Here is a 23,618-nt window from a genome sequence, read left to right on the forward strand (position 1 = left end):
CTAATGTTAGTCCTTTTTCTTCAATAAAAATTTCACCAAAAGTGTTAGCTTCTTTAGCTGGATTCAGCTCTTTGTTCATTGGCAAATGCCCAAAAATACTATCTCTGTTAGACATCTTATAATCTACTTTCCCTAACAAATAAAAAACACTACTTAAAATACTACAAGAAATACCATATGTAGCTGGTAAATGATGATAAGTAACACCCTCTGAAACGGATGCAGGTAATTGCATACAGACGTAGCAATCCCTTACTTCCATTGTTTTCACATATTCATATAACAATTTTGAAAAAACATTACTAGAAAAGTTATTAATTGACCTATCTTTGTGTATGTAAGTATTACTAATTCTAATCGGAACTACTTTTTGCGAATTTTTCTCTACATTTGTCACATTCTCTGTATGCATTTCAAACTCAACTTTAAAAGTAACTAATAAAACTAAAACACCCCATAGAAGCATTAATAATCCAATACAGCAGCAGCACATTCTACACCACCTTTTAAAGAAGGCACATCTATTTCGATTATCTTCTATGTTAGCCATTTTATTACTCTAGTTTAGCCTCTACTACTCCACTACTGAAATTGGAATTCTTAAATTCTTCAGCAATTCTTCAGGTTTCAGTTTTCCCAAATGATCCTTTCGTTCACTTAATCCAAGTGAATCCTTCCTTTATTCAGTTTGGATACTTGTCATTCTTCACTTCAATCTCTTCAACATCAAATTGTATTAGATCTCCAACATCAAAATCCTCAGTACTCGACTCTTCTCCAATGTCAGTCAAGAGTACTTTCAGAATTTCACCAGTATCTTCCTCAACCACTTCTCTCAAGATCTCTTCCGGATTATCTTGAGTCACTGTTTCTTCTTTTCCTCCTTCAGACAGTGCCACATAAGACCATTCCGGTGATCTGTACTTTTGGTTGGGTCTTCTTACTCTTTTTATTTCTACTGGTTCTTTTGACTCCTTTGATTCTTCTCCTTCAGCTTTTGAACTTTGACTCGAAACTTCATTCACTTGTTCAGCTTTTGATGTACTTGCTCTTATTATCTTGTATCTCAGCCTCTTAACTCTGTTGTTAGGCCAACGATCTCCTTTTATCACCTTTTTCGGCTTTATTTCTTTATTACTTCTTTCTCCAATCCAAGTTCTCTTTCTCAGAACTCGACCCTCTGTTTGTTCATTCTCATCATCCAATTCTGTTTCAAGTGCCTCTTGTTTCCGTTTTCTAGCAGCTTTCTTCTTTTCCACAGATTCTTTCACCACTGTTTGAGATTTCCCTACTTCTGTCCCTCCTCGAGTCTCCGACACGCAATCTTCTTGCTGTCTACTTGTCCCTTCACCTAGCTCATCAAGAATGTTCCCTACACCTCCTCGGGGGTCTTCCGCAATCTGTCCCTCTCTATCTTCTTCTGACCCTACTTCTTCAAGTATAATCTCAAGTGGTTCTTCAATCTCCTCCTCTTCTGATTCAGGAGTAGTCTCTGTAAAATTTCTCTTTTCTTTTCTTTTTCCTTCACTGCTTTTTGAAACTTCAGGCTCTCTTACAGAATCTGATCTCTTTTCTGATACTCGCAGTGGTTCATTCGAAGCTTTTCCTACTTCTTTCCCCACTGATTCTGTATCTTCATCATCACTGGAATCCGACTCTTCAAAATACTCTTTACCAGTCCCTTCTTTTGGGTTTGGAACTCTCAGAGTATGACTTGCATGTACCCAGTGTCTTACTCTAGCACACTTTACTGCAGTCGTCGTAGCCAGAATAACTTGTCTTGGCCTTCCCCACCTTGGAACCAAGCAATTTCTTCTTCTGTGTACTTTAATCCTCACCCAGTCTCCTGGACTCAGATCATGGGCTTGCTTCTTCTCAAGTGTGGTAGCTTCTTCTCCAACCTGGTGAAACACAGAATGAACTGCGTCAGCCAGGCCTTTACAGTAATCCAAAATCATGTCATCAGTTATTGTCACCAATTTATTGACAGGCACAAATGCATGGCGCATTGCACGTCCCATAATTATTTCGTGCGGACTCAAGCCAGTAGTTCTATCTGGAGTAGATCTAATAGTCATCAGCACTAGAGGTAAAACATCTGCCCATTTCATGCCAGTGGCTAAGCACATTTTTCCAATCCTGTTCTTGATTGTGCCATTAATCTGCTCAACCACACCAGAAGCCTCTGGTCGGTATGCACAATGTAGCTTCTGCTGTATTTCAATGCTTCACAAATCAAGCCCATGAGTTCATTTTGAAAGTGTCCACCTCTATCAGACTCAACTGTTACTGGAAACCCGTACCTAGGAATCAACTCTCTTAACAGTAACTTTGCCACTGTTATCCCATCATTTCTTCTAGTCGGGTAAGCTTCCACCCACCTTGAAAACAAACAGACTACCACTAGAACATACCTCAGTCTGTTCACTTGGGGCATTTCAATGAAATCAATCTGCATTCTTGTAAAAGGACCTCCTTCTCTGCCTATTGTTCCCAGACTCACCACTGTCTTTTTCCCAGTGTTAAATTGCTGACAAACCAAACACCTTTGACAGATGCTTTCTGCAATTGTCCTGAACTTTGCATTGTACCAGGTCTGTTTAAATGACCTAACCATCGCATCCCTCCCCAAATGTCCCTGGCCATGATACATTCTTGCCATTGACGACAAAATGGAGTTAGGCATTACTGGTCTGCCATCTCTGTAGACCCAAACATGGTCTGTTTCTCTTGGAGCACATCCTGCCTTAATCCAATCTTTTTTCTCTTCCTCTCCTGCCTCATCTTGCAACTGTTTCACTTCAGCCCAGGTTTCTAAGACATTAGTAAACATCACAGAGAGAAAAGACATTTCCCCCTCTCGGTCCCGATTAATGGACTGATTTGTCTTGGCACAGTATTGCGCAACATCATTGGCATAACGGTTTCCAACCGTGATAAAATCTTCTCCCTGTCCATGGGCAGCACATTTTACAACTGCTAACTCCTTAGGCAGCTGTATCGCCTCAAGCAATTTACCAATCATTTCAGCATTCTTTATTGGAGTTCCACTCGATGTCAAGAAACCTCTTTGTAGCCAAAGCTGGCCAAAATCATGCACCACTCCAAATCCATACTGACTATCAGTCAACACAGTCGTCCTCAAATCTTTCCCAATTTCACAAGCTTTTGTCAATGCTATCAATTCAGCAACTTGTGCAGACTTCACTCCTTTCAATGGTGATGCTTCCATGACCTTGAAACTTTGCACACCGCATATGCTGCACATAACACACCATCATCATTTCTCAGGCATGAACCATCCACAAACAACACATGATCACTCTCATGCAAGGGAAGATCCCTTATGTCTGGTCTCGGTTTTGTACAGTACTCAAGCACATCCAAACAATCATGATCATCTTCCATTTTCACACCCACATTTTCAATATCCGGCAAGAGTGTCGCTGGATTCACATTTACACATCTCTCAAGAGTCACATTTGATGCTCCCAGAATCACTTTTTCATATTTAGTCAACCGATTATGTGACATGTACTGGGTTCTGCTTCTTGTCAAAAGAATTGCCACATTGTGAGGTACGAATACCCTTACAGGATATCCCATTATGATTCCCTCACTTTGTTCTAGACTTCTGCATGTTGCAGCCACGGATTTCAAACAACCTGGTAAACCCACAGCTACAGGGTCAAGTGTCGATGAGAAGTACGCAATAGGCCTCCTCAGTAATCCATGTTTCTGAATTAACACTGAAAGTGCACATCCATTTCTCTCACTGCAGTACAGCTCAAACTCCTTTTCGTAGTCAGGCATGCCTAAAGCTGGAGCCTCACACATTTTACTTTTGAGCTCCTCAAATGCTGCCATTTGTTCTGCATCTAGACTCAATGGGTCTGTCATCTCACTTTTTGTCAATTTAATCAGTGGCTTTGCTATCAAGGAAAAATTAATTATCCACTGACGACAATAACCCACCATACCCAGAAACATTCTCACTTCTCTTTGAGTTTTCGGGGCTTTCATTTCTCTGATTATTCTGATTCTGTCATCCGTCACTTTTCTCAGACCTTTTTCAATATTGTGTCCAAGATAATGCACCTCTATCTTGCAAAATTGCAATTTGGCTGGAGATACCTTTAACCCTCCATCTGCCAGATGATTCAGTAAAGCTATGGTATCTACTTCACAAGCTTCACGTGTCTTTGATGCCACAAGTAGATCATCAATGTACTGCACCAGTACTGAGCTCTCAGGCATGATCAAACTCTCCAACGATTTTTTCAATAACTGATTGAATATCGAAGGACTCTCCGTATACCCCTGTGGGATTCGACACCATGCTAAGATACGCTGGCCAAACCTAAATGCAAAAATCGGCTGGCTATCATGATGTAATGGAATTGAAAAGAACGCATGACACAAATCAATTACTGTATACCACTCGGCATCATGTGGAATTTGATACAGGATCACTGATGGATTTGGCACGATAGGACAACATGCCACCACAATTTGATTAACTCTTCTCAAATCCTGTACGATTCTAAATTTCCCATTAGGCTTTTTTAGTCCCATTATCGGTGAATTACACGGACTACTCAGTAGTTCTCTCAGGACTCCTTGCTGAATCATTTTCTCAATTATAGGAGTTATCCCTTCAATTATTTCTGGTGTCATTTTGTATTGAGGAATGTTAGGATATGTAATTCCCTCTTTTACTGCAATTTTCACTGGATCTACATTATTCATCAATCCCACATCCTCTCCAGTAAAATCCCAAACTGTCCTTTTCACTGTGTCTCTCAGCTCTCGAGGCAAATCCTCCGGATTAAACACAGCAAATGCACCAATTAACTCACTTTCTCTATTCTCTAGAGTCACTCGGTACAAAACATCCTCATCTGGTGTCTCAAAGGCTATTCCATCCGGTGTACAAAAAATTGTGCAGTTCATCTTGCACAACAAGTCCCTACCTAACAAGTTCACTGGACTCGTGTCACAGACAATGAATCTGTGCATGTCTGAAAATTTCCCTATCTGTACTCTTACAGGTTCAGTAAGACGTGTTCTGATTTGCGTATTGGCTACACCAACTACTTGGATTGCTTCATCCGAGAGAGGAAGATTTCTAACATCTGTTGACCTGACAGTTGATCTTGTCGCACCTGTGTCTACCAAAAAAGTAACACTCTCCTCATTTATTTTCCCATCCACAAATGGTCCTGCCTGGTCTATTTCTAGAGTTGCACCAAGTATGCACTCCTCTTCCTCTCCTCGGCACCGTCAATAATCACCCTCAGATTCACTCCCTTCACTCTTTAACAAGTACTGTTGTACCTTGTTTGAACGTCTTGGTTTGTTTACCTGTTCATCATTGTAGAATCCTGAATCCTGATTATACTTTTGTAACCCTTTATTCTGCGGCAAGGGCGGTTTTGGCTCTTGACTCTGCTGTCTCACAACTCTCTGTTGTTGCTGCTGTTGATTATTTCCTTCATTCTGCACCTGTTGATTTAAGGATTTATTCTCATTACTCACTAATGGTGGATTAGGACACTCCGATCTCCAATGCCCCAATTGGCCACAGTTGTGACAAGGAAACTTTTTCTTCGCTTCCTCAAGACTTCCTTTTCCTTTCCCTGCATATCTAGGTCTATTCCCTGCATTGTTTCCTGGATTATTCGCCTGTTCCACTAACTGTGCTTCCTGTCTTTCCGCAACTTTCACTTGTGCCCACATTGCTTTCTCTTTCAGCTTTCTTTGTTTCGCTTCAATTTCATCACTAAAGTATTTCGCATGTCTCAGAATCTCATCTACTTTCTTACTCTGCCAATCAACTGTATGCTCACGAATTCTCTCACCAATTTCAGGTCTTAGGCCATATACAAATCTGTATACAAAATGACTCAAATCTTTGTCACCCAGGTGTTCATCTCCACTGAATTGTTTAAATGCTAATATCAGCCTCTCGTAAAAAGCATGAACTGATTCTTTCGCTTCCTGTTGTGTTCGATCTATCTTTAACCAGTCTGTCTCTTTTGCAGGAACTTTACTCTTCAGGTATACCATCACCTGATCATACTTTCTCATTACCTCTGGATCTGGTGCCCCTGTACTTGGGTCTCTTGGATATTCCTCAGTAGGCCAACTCACAACTATTTTACACTCAGTCCACAAGTCTGCTGGAACAATTATATCAAACAGACTATTCAGGTCAACCCACAGCACTTTTGACAATTTCACAAACCTATCTACCTGCCTATACCACTCGACGGGCTTTTCTCTCAATCGAGGGAAATCATTCGTGAATGATAAAATATCCTGTCTGGTCCATGGAACATGTACATATCCTCCTCCAGGTATTTCTCTCATAGGATAATTATCCACTGGTTTCTCTTTTTCTCTCACTGGAAATGCTGAATAAGTTGTTCTATCTTCAGCCTCATCTCTCTTCTTATACCACCTATCCTTCCACTTTTCTACATCACCCCATCTTCGCAATAATGCTACCATTTCCTTAATCTGTCCTGTTCTACCAGTAGCATTCAAATTTTCAATATCCTTCTCTGTAAAATCCATCCTGTAGGTTCTTTGTAAAGCTTTCACTTTATCAATGTCAACTCCCTGCTCATTCGCTATTGCCTTTAGCCTGTCATGTGTATTTCTTGCTCTCCAGGTAATGTTCTTGCACATGAACATTAGTTCACCATCATGATGACTCTTCAGAATTTCTGTTGGAACTGTTCCTGTAACAAGCTCTTCTAGTTCTACACGTAACCTAGCCACATCAATTACTTGTGAATCTTTATCCTTTTTCTGTAGAACTTTCATCCAATCATTCAAATCTTCAACTGTTATTTCAGCAGTTTTTCTCACTGGAACCACTCTCTTCTGCGGTTCTAAAATTGGCATCCCTGAACAACTAGCTTCACTAGCATCCAATATTTCACTACATGTGTCATGTCTCGATTGTCTCAGGTCACTTCTTTCTGCTCTTTTGCCTGAATCTCCTGAAGGACCAACTGAATTTGTCAAATTATTCCCAACATATGGAATCACCAATCCATTTTCACCTGTCCTCTGTTTGTCAAACACAGGCATAACCGGACCTATTGTTACAGGCACCGTAACAGCTTCTAGATTCTTCGTTAACTCTTCTCAGTCAATTCTGTTGTAGTTCTGGCTAATTGTCTGGCATTCTTATCAAGGTAATGATCACTTCTTACCTCAGGTGTCTCATTTTCTGTTTCACTGACACAAACTGTATTTCTTATCGGAGAAACAACTGGTGTACTTTTGTCTGGTTCTGGTCTATATGGAGGTGGTCTCTTGTAAATCATGTCATTCAAGACCTCATCCTCATACTCATTAACTCCATATTTTCTCATTTCTGACTCAGGAACCCTTTCTGCTCCTCCTTCAACTGTTCTCATCGGATATAATCCCTCTGACATACTAACATCTCGCCACCTTTTCATTCGATCATGATGAGTCTCACGATCATGTCTCCTCCCAAACATGTATCTGTAGTACCCTCCAGATCTCTGTTTTTCTCGCTCATGTAATTCCTCTTCCCATTCCACTAAAGCCTCGAACTGTGTAGGTCTTGGTTTCGGGTCTAGACATAACATCTTCTCCCGTAAATTTCTCAACACGGCCAGATTAAATGAACCATGTTCTGGAAATGCTAGAACACCATCTTCTTTAGTATACCTAACCCAATTCTCCAACCATATACAGGTATGAAACCCATGTCTTGCAGCCATGAAGGATGCAGGTGTTTTCGGTGGAGGTAACAACTCACCCTCTCTCGTTTTAACATCTTCATCCTTGTTAAACCACTTTTTAATTTTACCAAAAAATGTTTTCTTCTTTTTCTCTTCTTGGTAATACATTTTAGCGTTTACCAAAACTCTCTACTCTTTCCGTATTATAAATATACAATACGAATTTTCAACCAATAGCAGCGCGACTCACACTAACGCACCAAACCTGGAACGTCTACGTCACTAAATAGCTCTTCCAATCCTTGCGCGGCTCACACTAACGCACCAATCCTAGCGCGAGCACTATTCTGATCCACTATCCAATCAGAGCGCGGTCTTTCTGACGTCAACAGTCGCTGTAGTCGCTTGTCTCCTGTCTTCTGTCACTCGTCTACCCCTCCTTTACAAAATCTTTTCAGTAGACTTCGTGTCAAAATTTCTACAAAATCTATTAGTTACAACATAAAAACATCTCCATTGTCTGCTTCACTAACCACAGAATAGTAAAGAGAGTCTATTTCACAAGAAACCTCTCGTTGACACAGTAGCACTTCCCTCTACTCTGCCCTTCTAACATACATTCATTAACTGTTTCCTCTAGGACTTGTCCAAAGAGTCTTACAGTCAATTAAATATACGAACATTCACGCACATTCATACAAGAAAATATAGTACATACATACAGAATCCTGCTTCCCGAGAACAGCGAATAATCTGCTCCACTACAGAATTACAACATACATCAACTAAACAGCTTTCCTCTGTCCAGTTTTCTCAAACAAGCTCAGAGAATACCTATTACTTCTCCCGCGATAAGCTTTAACGGTAATCCTTACGGATCCCTGGGACTTAAGACCAGAGTTTCACAGATAACCTTCACTATCATACACACTCCTTATATACCAGAAATATCTAATAGTAACATACGACGATGTCACTGATTCCGAACCCAGACAATGTGACGCGCAACTTCAATTGTTACACGTTATTCCTTACAATTCCGTCTTTCCCGAGAGCAGCATATACTTCCCTCTGCCCTACTACGGAACTGCTACCAGCTCCCAAGTTCCAGAAGCACTACATATAACTCAACATTACGACTCCAACATATAGTATTAGTACATATACCAACATCAATCAATAATCAATAATCAAATAAGCTAATGTACAAGCAATCTTATCAGATCAAGACAATCATCAATAACCATCCTACTCTGCTACCAGGAAATTGATAGAGATCAGGGTGTGTATAATATTCCCACTACCACATTAGAGTAATCTCACAGTTACACGCACATACATTCATCATACGCTAGGGCCCATCTCACTAACATACGCTCAAATACTCTACCAGTAGCAATAAACCTGTGGAAAGAAAACTCCTAATCACCCTGCATCTATATCGAGGTCGATAAGACCTGGTTATTGTGACTGTCCATAAACATAATCTATACAACCTATATGGCAATAATCAAAATATAATACACAATAATTGACAAGAAATAATATCCAACATCATGTTCAAGTTATATTGCTTTATCTGAAATTAGTCAAAGAAAATCAAGCAGCATAAATCATTTTTCTCATAGTTACCTATTCTAGCTAAATGTCAGAATGGGTCAGGACAAGTCTCTCGGTAAAGTCTCTCAAGACGAAGTCCCTTCAGCATCAATCCTCAGCAGCGCAGATTCGGTACGCGGCAAAGGCAAATGGCAAGTGGCAAGACCCTCTCTAGGCTAACAATTCTTATACTGAATCGAACAAAAGAAAGATACATAAAAAAGTTGTAATGTCCGCTGGACCGCTGAGCAGAGCGAGAAGGAAAGGATGTAACATTGCTACATTCGAAAATCTCCGCTCAGGAAAAATCACAAAATAAAGACTACGGAACAGGAACCAAGAATCACAAATGTATCTTGTTAATTCTACTTCTCCTCGGCAATGAGACCAATGCTCAGAGTCTTTCTCTAAGGCTCCTTTGTTTTCCCAAGGCTGCCAAGGACGTTCCATTTCACTCGAAGATTACCCAGGCTGCTGATGTCCTCACGGAAAATTTTGTAAGGCAAGCAAGGACTGTGGTCAGCTGACTTCAGGACCATATTCAGCAGGGCTCTCTTCCATCACGGTTTTCTATTTTCAAATCGAGGCCAGGCTTATAAAATCGGCCATCTTTGACTAGGCCACCATAGGCCACAATAGACCATCTTAATTAAAAGAAACAAAGACAACGTTACCACAGCATAGTGATTAAACAGTGTTAACCCCACTAATACCCTTATGTGTATGCATCTATCTAGCACTTGCAACATAGAAAAGCTTTAATTCGGAAAGCGTTTTGTGCTCAAAAAATAAACAGCACATAGCAACGTTTAAACATGAAAACACGCACGTTATTGTTAAACAGCACATTTATGCGCACCCACGTGTAACTCTCTCTTGTTAGAACAAACGGATTGATTAATATAAACACACTCGCACAAGACAAATAATTAATTATTAGTAATTAGAAAATTAATATGACAAATAGACATGCCAGAGCTTCAAAAACCAACAAATTTTCAAACAGAAAACTCTGCTCTAGCAACGGCACCCACTTGCAACATGCACTTGTCATCTGCGCATGAGCATGTAAAGCGGGTTCGCGTGGGGACCATCTTTAGATCATGCAGTGAAGAGTCACTCCATTGAAGTGAATGAGGTCGCGGTCCACTGTAGCCAGAGGCCTTGACTCACAAACGTGCAACAAAAGCAGTGTAACACAGAGCATGCCATAGCGGCAATTTGTGTACCAGCCAGACTCTGCAGTGTCTCTTCACCTAGCCCATAGGTCAGAACCGCGGTGACAATGCCTCCCGACTCTGCAATGATCTCCCTTTGAATATCAGACAAATCAAAGCTCTGCTTCCATTTAGGAAGAGCTTAAAGACTTCGCTCTTCCCGAGGGAAGAGTAATATGGGCTACTCATTATCTGCGAACAGGTAATTCTTATGCACACTGACAACAGGGTAAGTCGAAGCGCCAGGATAACCGTTGGGGGACAGTTTTGCGCTATATAAATTCAAATTACATTACATTACATTACAATGCCCAAGAAGGTAGGCTGTGGGTCTGTAGCCTTTACGAACCCTAATTAGACAGCACAGCACGAGGTTAATTAACTGAAGGCAGCATCCCACTGTAGAAAGGTTCTTTTATATTTTTTACTTTGTGAAGAATAACAGCTGTTATTAAAAATGGAATAACTGTTTGTAAGAACAACAGTTTTTATTCTCACTGCACAACTTATGCAAATAACTGCGTCCATGCTCTGTCCATCAAAAGTACAACTTGCATTTTTTATTTACCATAATTGAACACTAGCTATCATTCTCTGTAAGACATACACAAAGGACAAAACAACATGTCTCATAATAGAGGGTGAAATGTTTCAAATTTCCAAATTAAAGGAGCAATGCAAAAATAATTTAGCACACTTAATTTTCCTCAAATGGCTACATCACCAGGAACAGTGGGTGGCGCTTTCACAAGATGTGCTTGGAATGGACTCCACCGTCTGCTGTGACACAACTAACATTGAGTATGTTATTTAAAAATAAAAGAATGAAATCTCAAATTCTTGATACCTTCAAAGCACTGAGACAATTATGCAGGGCACCTAAAGATACAGAAGTGTTGGGTCACTTTCATTTTCGAAGTTCCTATCCCTAATTTGAGTTTTAGTAAATGACAAAATGAACAAGCAAAGGTGAATACTGATCAAAAATGATTGCCTTTCAAATTAATAATTAATTTGTTTCCAAACATCTGTGCTGTAGCATTTGTTTAAAAAAAAAGCCATTACAGAATGCATAGCTGCCAGATGTTTTTCATATAGCTTGTTGAAGTGATTACACCAAGAAGGTAAGTGTAAGAGCACATACCACATACGTTATTGACTGTTCATCTCCACAGTTGCCAGGAACTGACAATCTCCTGGGATTCAAACCATAGCATTCCATTACCATGACAGTGACATCATAAGCAGTACAGGGTAGATGGTCAGCATGCTTAGAGGGAAATTACTACAACATCTCTTCCCTTTCCATTCATACAAAATGGAAATTAGAGTGAGAATAAGCAACAGGAAATAGAAAAAACGGAGGAGAAGAAGTGAAGAAAGAGGGCCAAGGAACAAGGAGAGAAGAAAAAAGAAGGGTGTACCAAGAAGAGATAAACGGGTTCAGAGGATGAAAGATGGACACAGGTTCAGACTCATAAAATAACAATGAAAACAATGGTATAATAACCATGAGCACAGCGTCCACAAATACAGGTTCAGGCTAATATAATTACAATGGAAAAGTAGTATAATAACAATGGGCAAAGAATCCACAATTACAGGTCCATACAATAAAATAGACTAAAGATTTAAACGATTTGGCTTGGACACTCGTCCTACCACTCCTTCGTGGAGGAATGTATTTCAAAGAAGATTTTACGACCTGTAAAGGTCCCAGAGCACTCTCTTTGACAGATGTTTTTATTTTAACTGGTCGAGTCTGAACATCGTTCCCCCACTCAAGCCCCAGCTGCATCACAAATCTCATAGGAATCTTGTAAATCCTAGACAGATTTCACCAATTTTTACCATTGACCCTTATAGCGAAACGTGACGTAACATCCACTTTAACAGGGGGACCAAACTTTGATAGACCCTTTGGAACATTAAGAGGAGACTTAATCCTGACCCAATCCCTCACAAAGACAGCGGATTTGAACTTGGCCACATCCGGGACCGCAGGCTGTGGAAGCATGCCACTATCTCCTCGTGTCAGGACCGCAGGTAGTGGACATGTGCCACCATCTCCCAGTGTCTCCCCGCACCTTGACAGCAAACCCCTCTTCTTCATCCAAGCAGGACACATGTGAAAGGAAGCTTGCCTACCCCTAAGTAGAGTGAAAGGACTAGAACCTGTGACGGCACTTGGAGTAGTGTGATGTGCCCACAACATCAGCCCTGGGCGTAGTGGGCGTAGTGAGGCTACGTGAAGCATTACGAAGTGGGGGCAAATCTACGCCCACCCGCACACTTCTCGTAGCCCCACTACACGCCACCCACCTCCCTCGCACCCTCATTTTGCAATTACTTATAAACAATACATAAAGAAAATTACTTACCTGAGCTGCCGCGTCCCGGGGCTCCATATTGCTGCTTCCTGGATAGCTTCTACCTCACGAATGCGCATGCGTGGGCGCCCGCACATGCGCATTCATGAGGAAGAAGCACTGTGCCCACCCTTACACAACATGCTCTGCACAGCTTCCTTGATATCAACTCTGGAAGAAACAGCCCACTGAACACATTCAACAAAAATACGGTTGTTGCGCTCAATGAAACCATTGGCCTGTGGCTGATATAAAGCCACACGCCGGTGGGTGATACCGCAGTGGAACAAAAAATCAGACATTTCATTGGACGTAAACTGTACCCCATTGTCGGATACAATCTCCTTGGGGAAACCTTTTCTTGCAAAAAGACTCTGAAGAAACTTGATAACTTTATAAGAGTTGGGATCTGTCATAAAATGGACCTCCCACCACGTACTGAATTAGTCGCCAACTACCAGCTCAAACTTATATTTGTTGGGTAGAACATTGAAGGGTCCCACAAAATCAATAACTAACTTCAACCAAGGACCATCGGGCACCTCCACCTGTTGTACAGGAGGCGAAACAACCTTTATTACCTTATCACTGGTACAACCTGTCACACACCCCTCCACGACATCATTAATTTGACGGTCCATGGAGGGCCACCAATACACACAGCGAATCCTTTTTTTAATGTTAGTCTGACCAAGATGTACCTCATGACAGTAATCGATGATACGACATCTCAGAGATTCAGGAGGGACAAAGTTATGCCCCCGCATGATCATCTCTCCACCCTCCAAGGTAAGCTCATCAGCGACCTTGACAAAGGGATGAAGTTCACTGCCGAGGTGTTTTTCCTTAGGCTAACCCGACACAATGAATTCCTTCACTCTCTTAAGGACAGCATCGGACTCCATCCCACAAAACCAATCATTCTCAGCGAAACACCCACACCACAAGCATCAACAGCAGCAATAAAGCACTCCTCATCTGCACTGTCACATCAATCATGTTTTCCTAAAGGCAAAGGAGACCTTGAAAGATAATCAGCTTGTGTGTTTCTCCCACCAGGGATGTGTGCAACCCCAAAATTGGACTGCAACTGTTTAGAACTCAACCTAGCGATTCTGGGAGTGTGGTCTTTAACAATCCTACCCTCAAGGATGGGAAGAAGGGGTTTATGATCAGTCAGAAGAGTGAACGTCTTACCCCACAAGAAGGATTTAAAACGCTCAACAGCCCAGCAACACACCAGCAATTCTCTCTCAATAACTGAGTAGTTTTTTTCACTCGGGTGTAACGCTCAGGAGGCGAAACCTACACTGTACTCTTTACTCTGCTTGGTTTGAGAGATCATGCCACCGCGACCATCCAAACTGGCATCCACAGACACTGTGCACTGAAAGAGGGGATCAAAAGCACATACTTTATTGACTGTACATCTCCAAAGCTTCCAGGAACTGACAAGCTCCTGGGATTCAAACCATAGCATTCCATTACCAAGACAGTGACATCATAAGCAGTACAGGGTAGATGGTCAGCATGCTGAGAGGGAAATTACTCCACCTGTGTGTGACATTTCAATTGTTTTGTTGTGCTTATGTGTTCAATTTTGTTGCTTATGTTGTGACACTTTGTCTGAATTTATATCACCAGTAAAACCAAGCAGTAAAACCAATATATAGCGATAAATATGAGAAAGTATCCCATTATGAAAATCCCTAGAGAAATATCCTAAAAAACAAAAAACATACCCCTCAAATGCTTATGGAAGGTCGTTCACCTATTCCTCCTTTCATACATGATCTTACTGTACCCAACGTTGACATCAGGATATTACACAGGCATTTCCAACCAGCCTCAGAGTCTGAGGCTATTTCTCAAGGGAAGAGGGCTCACATTTATTTACATTAATTTCAATTGAATTCAGGTTGCATAATTTTCATTTTCATAAAGCTTTATTCGGTACATATAAAGAATGACCATAAAAGCACAAAATAACATTCATACATAAGCAAGCAAAAATGCAGGGATAATTAATTCAGTTGACACACAAGATTTTAAAACATCATACTTTTCCTAACATGAATTGATTTGTATAAAAAGGTAGCAGTAAAAAAGCAAACATCCGGATTAGGCATATTAAAAAGCAATTTCATAGCATCGTTAACAGTACGGACTCCATATTTTACAAGGATCGGTTTTAAATAAACAATGCGGAAATTCCTATAAAGGTTACATAGCAAAAGAAAGTGCAAAGTGCATTGTTTAGATTGAGCGTCACAGGGACAAGGGCCAACCGGGTGTTTTTTAGGAGACGGGAAGGCCACCAAATGATGTACTAGCCCGAGCCTCAAATATGATTGAAATCCCTCGTTACCCACAAATTTATTATAAAACATGCAGGTGGACAGTAAACCATTGCCACTCACCCGCCTCTCTGCCTTGTAGTTCATGAATATGCTCTTCATCTCATGTTTTGACATTGCTACGGCAGCATATGGGTCGGCCAAAATATTTATATCAAAGATTTCCTGGAAACTGTGTATTATGTATTTTAACCAAGGGATCTTGGAATGGTTATCCAGAGAGAAACAGTCATTAATTACAGATCTATTCAGGGTTGTCTCCTCCTTTTGCCAGATCGAGCGCCATAACATTAACGGTCTCAAAGATATCAAGTCTGACAGATAATTGATCCCTAATTCTCTCTGTGGGTTAAATCATTTGGGGCAGAATTTGGTAAACACAAAAGTTTTTGGAGAAAAATATTTTCCTCAATTTGCAGGCAGCCATTAGAACAGTGTCCCCAGCCCCCAGCCCCATATAAGGCAATTGATACACATCGTGATTGATAAATCTGCAACATATCCCTGATGCGTCTGTTGCCTATATTAGCCGCAAATCTAAAAACCCCATGGGCACTTTTGGCCATTTTGGCCCGCACATTGGTAATTTCATGTGCCCAGGTTCGATCTCTGGCATAGGTGATTCCCAGGTAACAAAATTTGTCAACTTGAAGCACTCTCTGTCCATCAATGAAAAAGGAGTGGGATCTCCTGCGGCCAAATCCACAGATCATAGCATAAGTTTTAGTTTTGTTTATAAGCAGTTTCCTATCCCTGATAAAAACGGAGAACCTGTCAATCAAACGTTGGAGGCCGATGGGGGTCCTAGACAGTAACACGGCATCGTCCGCATATAACAATACCGGCACGTCAAGGCCATTAACCTGTGGAGCATCGGCACTGATTGTTTTTAAAACTGTATCTACCTCATTAATAAAAAGTGTAAAAAGCAAGGGTGCAAGGACACAACCTTGTCTTATACCACTCCTAACCTTAAATTTAGGAGTGCATTCCCTATTTACGCCATAACGGACACTAGTTTGAAGGTTATCATACGACCGGGCTAGAAAGAAAATAATACCTTCCGGGGCCCCAAGTTCAAGCAGCTTCGCCCAAAGAATGGAGTGATCCACCAAGTCGAAAGCACTACTTAGATCTGCAAAGCAGAGGTAGAGAGAACCCTGTTTAGCCTGGGTATATTTCCCAATAAGCAAATCTAAGTTTAAACACTGATCTAGTGTTCCTCGCCCTTTCCTAAAGCCATACTGGGTGCTAGCCATGATACCTTTGTCCTCTGCCCATTCTTCCAGCCTTACCAGCAGTATCCTGCTCATAATTTTGACAGAGGAATCTAGTAAGGAAATAGGGCGGTAATTTTTAGCATCCCCCCTATCCCACTTCTTATAGATCGGGATTATAATGGATTCCCCCCAGGTCGATGGAACTCCGTTGCTCACGGCAGCATTAAATACAATAGTTAACACGGGGCTCCACAGCATCGGGACAGTTTTATACACATCTATTGGAACCCCATCCGGCCCCTGGGCCTTCCCCCCTTTGCTAGTACTAATGCCTTGTTCAACCTCGGCAATAGTGAAATCCAGAGGGACTATAGGCCAGGAACTATCATTAACACAGTGGGGGTTGTCAGACTTAAATATAGTGGAAAAGTGAGCTACCCATGCTTCGCTGGTAACATTAGATGGAAGTTCAGGGGCCATATCGTCTTTAAGAAAAGGGGAATTAACTGTTGCCCAAAATAACGCACAGTTAGAAGTTTCCGCAGCCTATGTCAGCCTTTCCCAGGCCTCTTGTTGTAACTCTACCTTCCTATGCTTAAGGGCTACTTTATAATCAGATCTCAGTTGGATTACCGCTTTCTTATCTCTCGGCCTAGCTGCTAAGGCCTGCTTTAGTTCGATAAGCATTACAGTACAGGTGTGATCAAACCACCCCTTATTATGAACAGTTTTCCCCAAGCCAATTTTAGTAAACATAGTGTCAATAACTTTGTTAATAAACATAAAATTCCTTAACCCCTTCTGTGCCACGCCCTTTCCCCCTCCTGTGCCGGGCGTTTTATTAGTGGGTGGGGTTCATGACGAGATAGTCTCGTCATGGGCACAGCGCGACCGTGCTCCATGATGAGACTATCTCGTCATGGGCACTGAAGAGGTTAAGATGCATACTGGGTCATAATCGGTATTTAAGATGGCATTAATTTCCCCAATGCACCCTTTAACAATAAATTTTAGAACCGCCTCAGATTTTTCTCCTTTCCATCTTAATCTCACACCGTTGGGTCTGTGGGGTTCGATGTTCATCACAGTACGCGAAATGGGAGAAGGCCTGCCTTCCCAGATAGTAATTTCTAGAATAATATAGTTATGGTCACTCAACAGGGTTTCTTCAATCTTTGGGACCTTACATAGCGGTGTGATATTAGATGATACACATACATGATCAATCACCGTATTTGCATGCCGACCCGTATATGTGGGAATAGTATCACCAAGTTCGTTCTTGGCATAGGCCAAAAGTTCTAAATCGTGATCTGCCATTATTTTATTTAGTGTCTCGCCATATGAATTATGAGGGAAGTGCAAGTCATCTTCCTCTTGATTGCTTGTAACCCCACATACCCCTAGGGTGGACATTGAACAAGTAGGAGTGTTAAAATCACCCACCCAAATAAAATCAAAAATCACATTTTCCCCTGAAATCAATTCACCTACAGCGGCCTCTAAATCCTTCACAACTTGGTGCCGCGTGTTATCAAAAACATTATTATAATAATTAATTAGAAGAACATTGCGGGCTTGTTTCTCATACAACCATAAAATCTGTGAGTGGGCCCCAACCTTCAGGTACCTCCTCACAATAATGGGGAGATTAACAGATGCCAATGTCAAAAGGCCTCCCTTTGCTCTACCAGAGACCGAACCCGGTGCTGGTAGATTATAGGAGACGTGACCATCATAGCTAACCAAATCCTGACACCAAGTTTCCTGGAAACAAATGATGTCATGGGAATTAATACAATCTGACCATCCCAGTGTGTCCCCTTTTGAGGCTAATCCAGCAATGTTCCAGCTAACAATAGAACAATGGGAGAGATATTTCCCTTTATTCTGCGGGATGACGATCTGATCCGGGCCGGGGACTCCGGACCAATCACCCCCCTCCCTTTGCATATTAATGAAGCCAACCCTTTAGTGGGTATCATTACTAGATTCAACCACATACATAGCCCCCATCCCCCCTGTGCTACCCCTCTCCATTTCGGCACTTCTGGGGGAAACCACCTCAGCCATAACAGTATGATCCTGATTAAGTTAATCATTTACATCTAAGGTGCTCAGAGATTGATATCTATTAGATAAAGGCACCTCAAACATTCTGTGTATATCAGGGGGTGGGCATGAGTCTCTATTGGGTCCAACATTAGTTTGGTACATCAAGTGGCTATAAAAATAACCAAGAGGGCGTAATGTGACTCCCTGTTCATTGTATGGTAATGATGTTGCTCTAATCAGGGACGTTGTGGCAAAGTGGGGATTTTTAAAATTTATAATAACACAGTCTCCCTTTGTATTTTTAGTCGACTTTCCAATCCAGTTGACCCTTCTCGTGGTTAGAATCTGGTCGGATAAAGCCACTGGGAACCCACATTGATGGTTAAGCCACGAGACAGTTTTGTTTTTAAGAGATTCATGGGTCTCCAGCTGATTTGGGGACAGATTTTCATTCAGTGACGGAACATTAGTTAAGACGGCCACATATGGAGCACAATCAGGGGGTACATTTATAGTCTTACTACGCTTGGTATTATAGGTTGTTTTTTCCCCCCTAGATTCTGGGACTGTCTTACTCTTTTCAATACTAGGGATTTGTCTATTCAACTCTTCTGTAGATGCATGAGCCCTCCCATTACTATTTAGAACTTCGGGATTCGCCATTTCCCCGGTGGCCATACTAGCCCGACAGTTCTCCAGGGCTTTCACTTGGGTTTTTAATAATTCATTTTGAAGAGAAATCTCGCCCCCAATCCTCTTGACCTCACTAGTTAGGTTATCCAGTCTATCAGATAGGGGTTTAATAGATCCTTCAATTTTGGCAACAAAGGTGTTCATAAGTCGCTCAACCTGTGTATCCTTTAGTACCACCGAGTTAGTATTACCCAATTGGTCATCTACAGTAGATGCATTCCCAGCTAGCTTTTTTACACCCTTGCCCAAATTAATTGGACCTCGCTTAGTTTGAGCTTTCCTACATCCCCTTCTGGTTCTTGGGGCAGGTGATCCATGTATAAATGAATTAGGGGTAGCAACGGATACAGTAGGTATCTCAACTAAGCTAACTTGTGATGTAGCGTCTGTGCTAATATTCTCCCTACTTTTTTCAGGTGATACCAGCGAGGCTAGAGGTGATACTATTGAGTTACCTAAATCGAGCGAGAGTCGCTGCTCTGCTCTAACTATTTGGTCGTTGATAACACTCACAGCTCTCACAAGATAGTTATCAAGGGTAGAGCTGGCATGCTCGACTGGGGTTTTACATCCCTTACGCCGCGGCATTGTACAATTATAGAATAAAACCTTTTAAAAGAAAAGCCTATGATATGAACCATATACACAATACTGTTGTTATTAAATAAAATAAGGATGGGTGCTGCACGAGGATCCTTAACCGGTCTAGTCCAAACGAGTAGAGTTCAAGTAGTCCTTACCCGCCAGGTGGTCTTAAAGTTCCTTCTTTTGCAACAAGGGCTAGATCTTGGTAAGAAGGTGGAGTAAATATAAACCAAGATCTCTGGCCCAGCCCAGCCTCTACAGTCTTGGACGGGCTCAGACGGGCCCGCCCTTGGCCCGGGCTTTGCCCGGCACACACCCGCGCGCGTCCCGCGCCGCTGGGGAAGCCGGGCAAAGATATACTATGAAGAGGAGGGGCTAACAGTCCTCAGGTGTTGCCGGCGCTTTGGCGAGCACTGGGTTTGCTGGGACTCATAGTCTCAGAGTCCCTCACAGCAGGCAGGTGAGCACGGGGCAGGCTGGTGTTCGCCTTCTCCCTCCTTCTGTCAAATCTTGGAATTCCAATACTTGCGCAGGAGCAGAGATGCCTGTTCCCAATGCCCCGTCCAGGAGACCCTCTGGCACCAATATGACTAGCACCCAGTGGAATCTCCCAGGGGGGAAAGGGGAGTGGATAAAATAAAGAAGACAAGGAGACAGCCTGCAGTTATCTGCTTCCAACCTTCTGCTTCTTCGGTCTCTTCCTGGCAGATGATTCTAGAAACTAAACACAATAATACTCAGTTCTATTATTGATAATGCTCCTAATTATTCTCTTTCTTCTCTCTGATCTACTTACATACCAGAATAACCTTGACTTTTGCCTCTCCTCAATAAGTCTTCATAATCTTCCTGTCATGTAATGATTAGACTTGTTTGTCTAGCAAGATAAGATAATTAATAAGTGATTTAGTAATAGACAGTTATTCTATCCTATCTTCTTATTGCCATAACTTAACTTGTACATACCTAAGTTCTTGTTTCACATTTCATTAATATTTCTTTCCTAGTTCTTTCTGATAGGAATGTGATGAGATGTCAGGATAGCTGGATAACCTTCCCAAACGTCACCTCATCTGGGCAACCAGGAGATAGTTTTAACACTATATTTACAGTTATTAGTTCCTCTGAGCAACCAGGAGATCGAGTAAACAAATAAGTTCAGATATATGTACAATTAATACTCGTGGGTACTTAGCTCTGTGGGGAAAATTTGCCGTTAACTCGACGAGTAGCGTCTTATTCTGAACAGCTCCCAGCCAAGAAACACTGCTTCAGAGAAGTGTTCCAAGTTCGAAGTTCAGAATTGCTGAGTAGAGGTGCAGATTCCTGACAGAGAACACTGCTCCCAGGGCGAGGAAGTGTCTTCAGATTTGGTGCGCAAGTATTATAGAGTAGTGTCTCTTCGGGAGACTTGCGCTAAGGTTCCAACGAAGCTTCTATGACGAGAGCAGGAATTAGTTCTTCAACAGCAAGAATTGATAACCGACGGTTATCGACGAAACCTTACTAACTAACTAACTGACTAGGAGATACAGAGAATGCGTGCGCTTCAGTCAAGGGTCTCGGTGAAGTGCACCAACGTTCTATCGTGAGCACCTCAAATGGAGCTCCGTAAGTAAAGGAAGACTAGACCAACAACTTCAGCATTTCGTCGGCCATCTTGGAGTTATACAATTTCCATGCTTCCTTCCAGGTAATGGCCTTTACCTTCTGTGTGCTTGAATTCGTCCGTTCTTGGTGTGTAAAACAAACTGAATGGTTCTGATCTTTTTGAGTTCTGACAGTACCCTCTCGCAAGGTAGATCCTTCCGGTTGAGGTTTTCTTGGAAATTTTCGGTGGAAGGCCTTCACCAAACGAGGAGCATGAACATCAGAATTTAGTTCCCAGGATCTCTCCTCAGGACCATAACCCTTCCAGTCAACTAAGTAATAGACTTTTCCTTTACGTCTTGTAGAGTCCAGAATTCTTTTAACCTCAAATTCTTCTCCAGATTCTAATTGTACAGTTTTTGGAGGAAGTGTCACTCTTAGGTGTGGTGAGGTTTTGTTTAACAGAGAGACATGAAATACTGGGTGGATTTTCATCTTTTTGGGTAATTTCAATCGATAAGTTACTGGGTTGACTAGTTCTTTGATCTGATAAGGTCCTATAAATTTTGGCTGAAATTTGCGAGTTCCTTTTAACCTAAGATTTTTGGTATTTAACCACACCTGATCCCCAACCTTTAAGTTTGGACCTTCTCTTCTTTTTTTATCTGCATATTTCTTATAACTTTCTTTAGCCCTAATCAGATTTTCTATTGCTACCTGATGGACTTGCGTTAGATCTTTAATCATGTCTTGGACTGCTGGGACTGAAACTTCTCTAAAATGTGTAGAGGAATTAGGGTGTCTTCCATAATTTAAATAAAATGGAGTGAACCCTGTGGAGACATTTTTTGCGTTATTATATGCGAATTCTGCTGCCCAAATATACTCTGGCCAGTCCCCTTCCTGATCAAGTAAGTATAGTCTCAAATACTGTTCTAATTCTTGGTTCACCCTCTCCGTTTGCCCATCTGTCTCTGGATGAAAACTCGTGGAGTATCTAGTTTCTACACCCAACCCTTCCATGAATGTTTTCCAAAAATGGGATAGGAATTGAGAACCCCTGTCTGAGACCACAACCCTTGGAATACCATGAGCTCGCACAACATGAGTGCTAAAGAGTATGGCTAATTCTTTGGCTGTTGGGATTTTCTTTAGGGCCACAAAATGGGCCATCTTGGTGAAGGCATCTACAAACACCAATATGGTGTTGTAACCCTGGTCCGAAGGTAAGTCCACTATTAGATCCATAGTGATTGTATGCCATGGATGTGGGGGAGTGGGCATGGGTTGCAGTAACCCCTTAGGGGATTGTCTCTCTGATTTTCCCCGAGCACAGACCTCACATGACCTTACATAGGAATCAATATCCTTAGACATTTGTGGCCACCAAAAGTTTCTTTTAACCAATTCTTCAGTTTTCTGTATTCCTTTGTGACCAGCTAGTCTGTGGTCATGGTTTTCTTCAAGGGCCAATTGTCGCAGGTCCTGGCTTGGTAGAAATAATTTTCCTGCGTGAAATGGTAAGCTGTGTCGGATTTCTCTTCCAACTGCTTGTTCAGTCCATTCTTTCATTTCTTCAGATGTCATAGTTTTCATTATTTTCTCCTCTACCGTCTCTTGATTTACTACAGCCACAATCTTCTCTTCGGGAATGATCTTTTGTTGTTCTTGATGTTTCTCCATACTGTCGGTGTCCAATCTTGACAAGGCGTCAGCCTTTCCATTCTTGGTTCCAGGTCTGTATGTGATTACAAAATCATAATCTGCGAAATACAGTGACCATCTAAGTTGACGTGGAGTAAGTGTTTTTGCAGATTTCAAGAACTTCAGGTTTCGATGATCCGTGAACACCGTCACGGTATGCCTTGCTCCCATCAGGTAGTGCCTCCATTCTTTAAATGCATCCTTGATGGCTAGTAGCTCCTTCTCAGTGATTGTGTAATTAATTTCTGCCGAAGTTAATTTTCTAGACCTATAAGCAACCGGATGGAGTTGTCCAGTCTTTTTATTCCTTTGAGAAAGAATTCCACCAATTGCCAAATCTGAAGCGTCAGTCTCCAGATAAAAAGGTTCAGTGGGGTCAGCATGCAATAAGACTGGTGCGGTGGTGAATTCTAGTTTCAATTGTTGAAAGGCCCTTTCAGCTTCTTCTGTCCAATCAAAAGGAACACTCTTCTTCAGAAGTCGAGTAAGTGGAATGAGTTTA

The sequence above is a fragment of the Triturus cristatus genome, chromosome 3_2 (assembly GCF_964204655.1).
Source record: "Triturus cristatus chromosome 3_2, aTriCri1.1, whole genome shotgun sequence".
In the NCBI taxonomy this organism is placed as follows: Eukaryota; Metazoa; Chordata; class Amphibia; order Caudata; family Salamandridae; genus Triturus; species Triturus cristatus.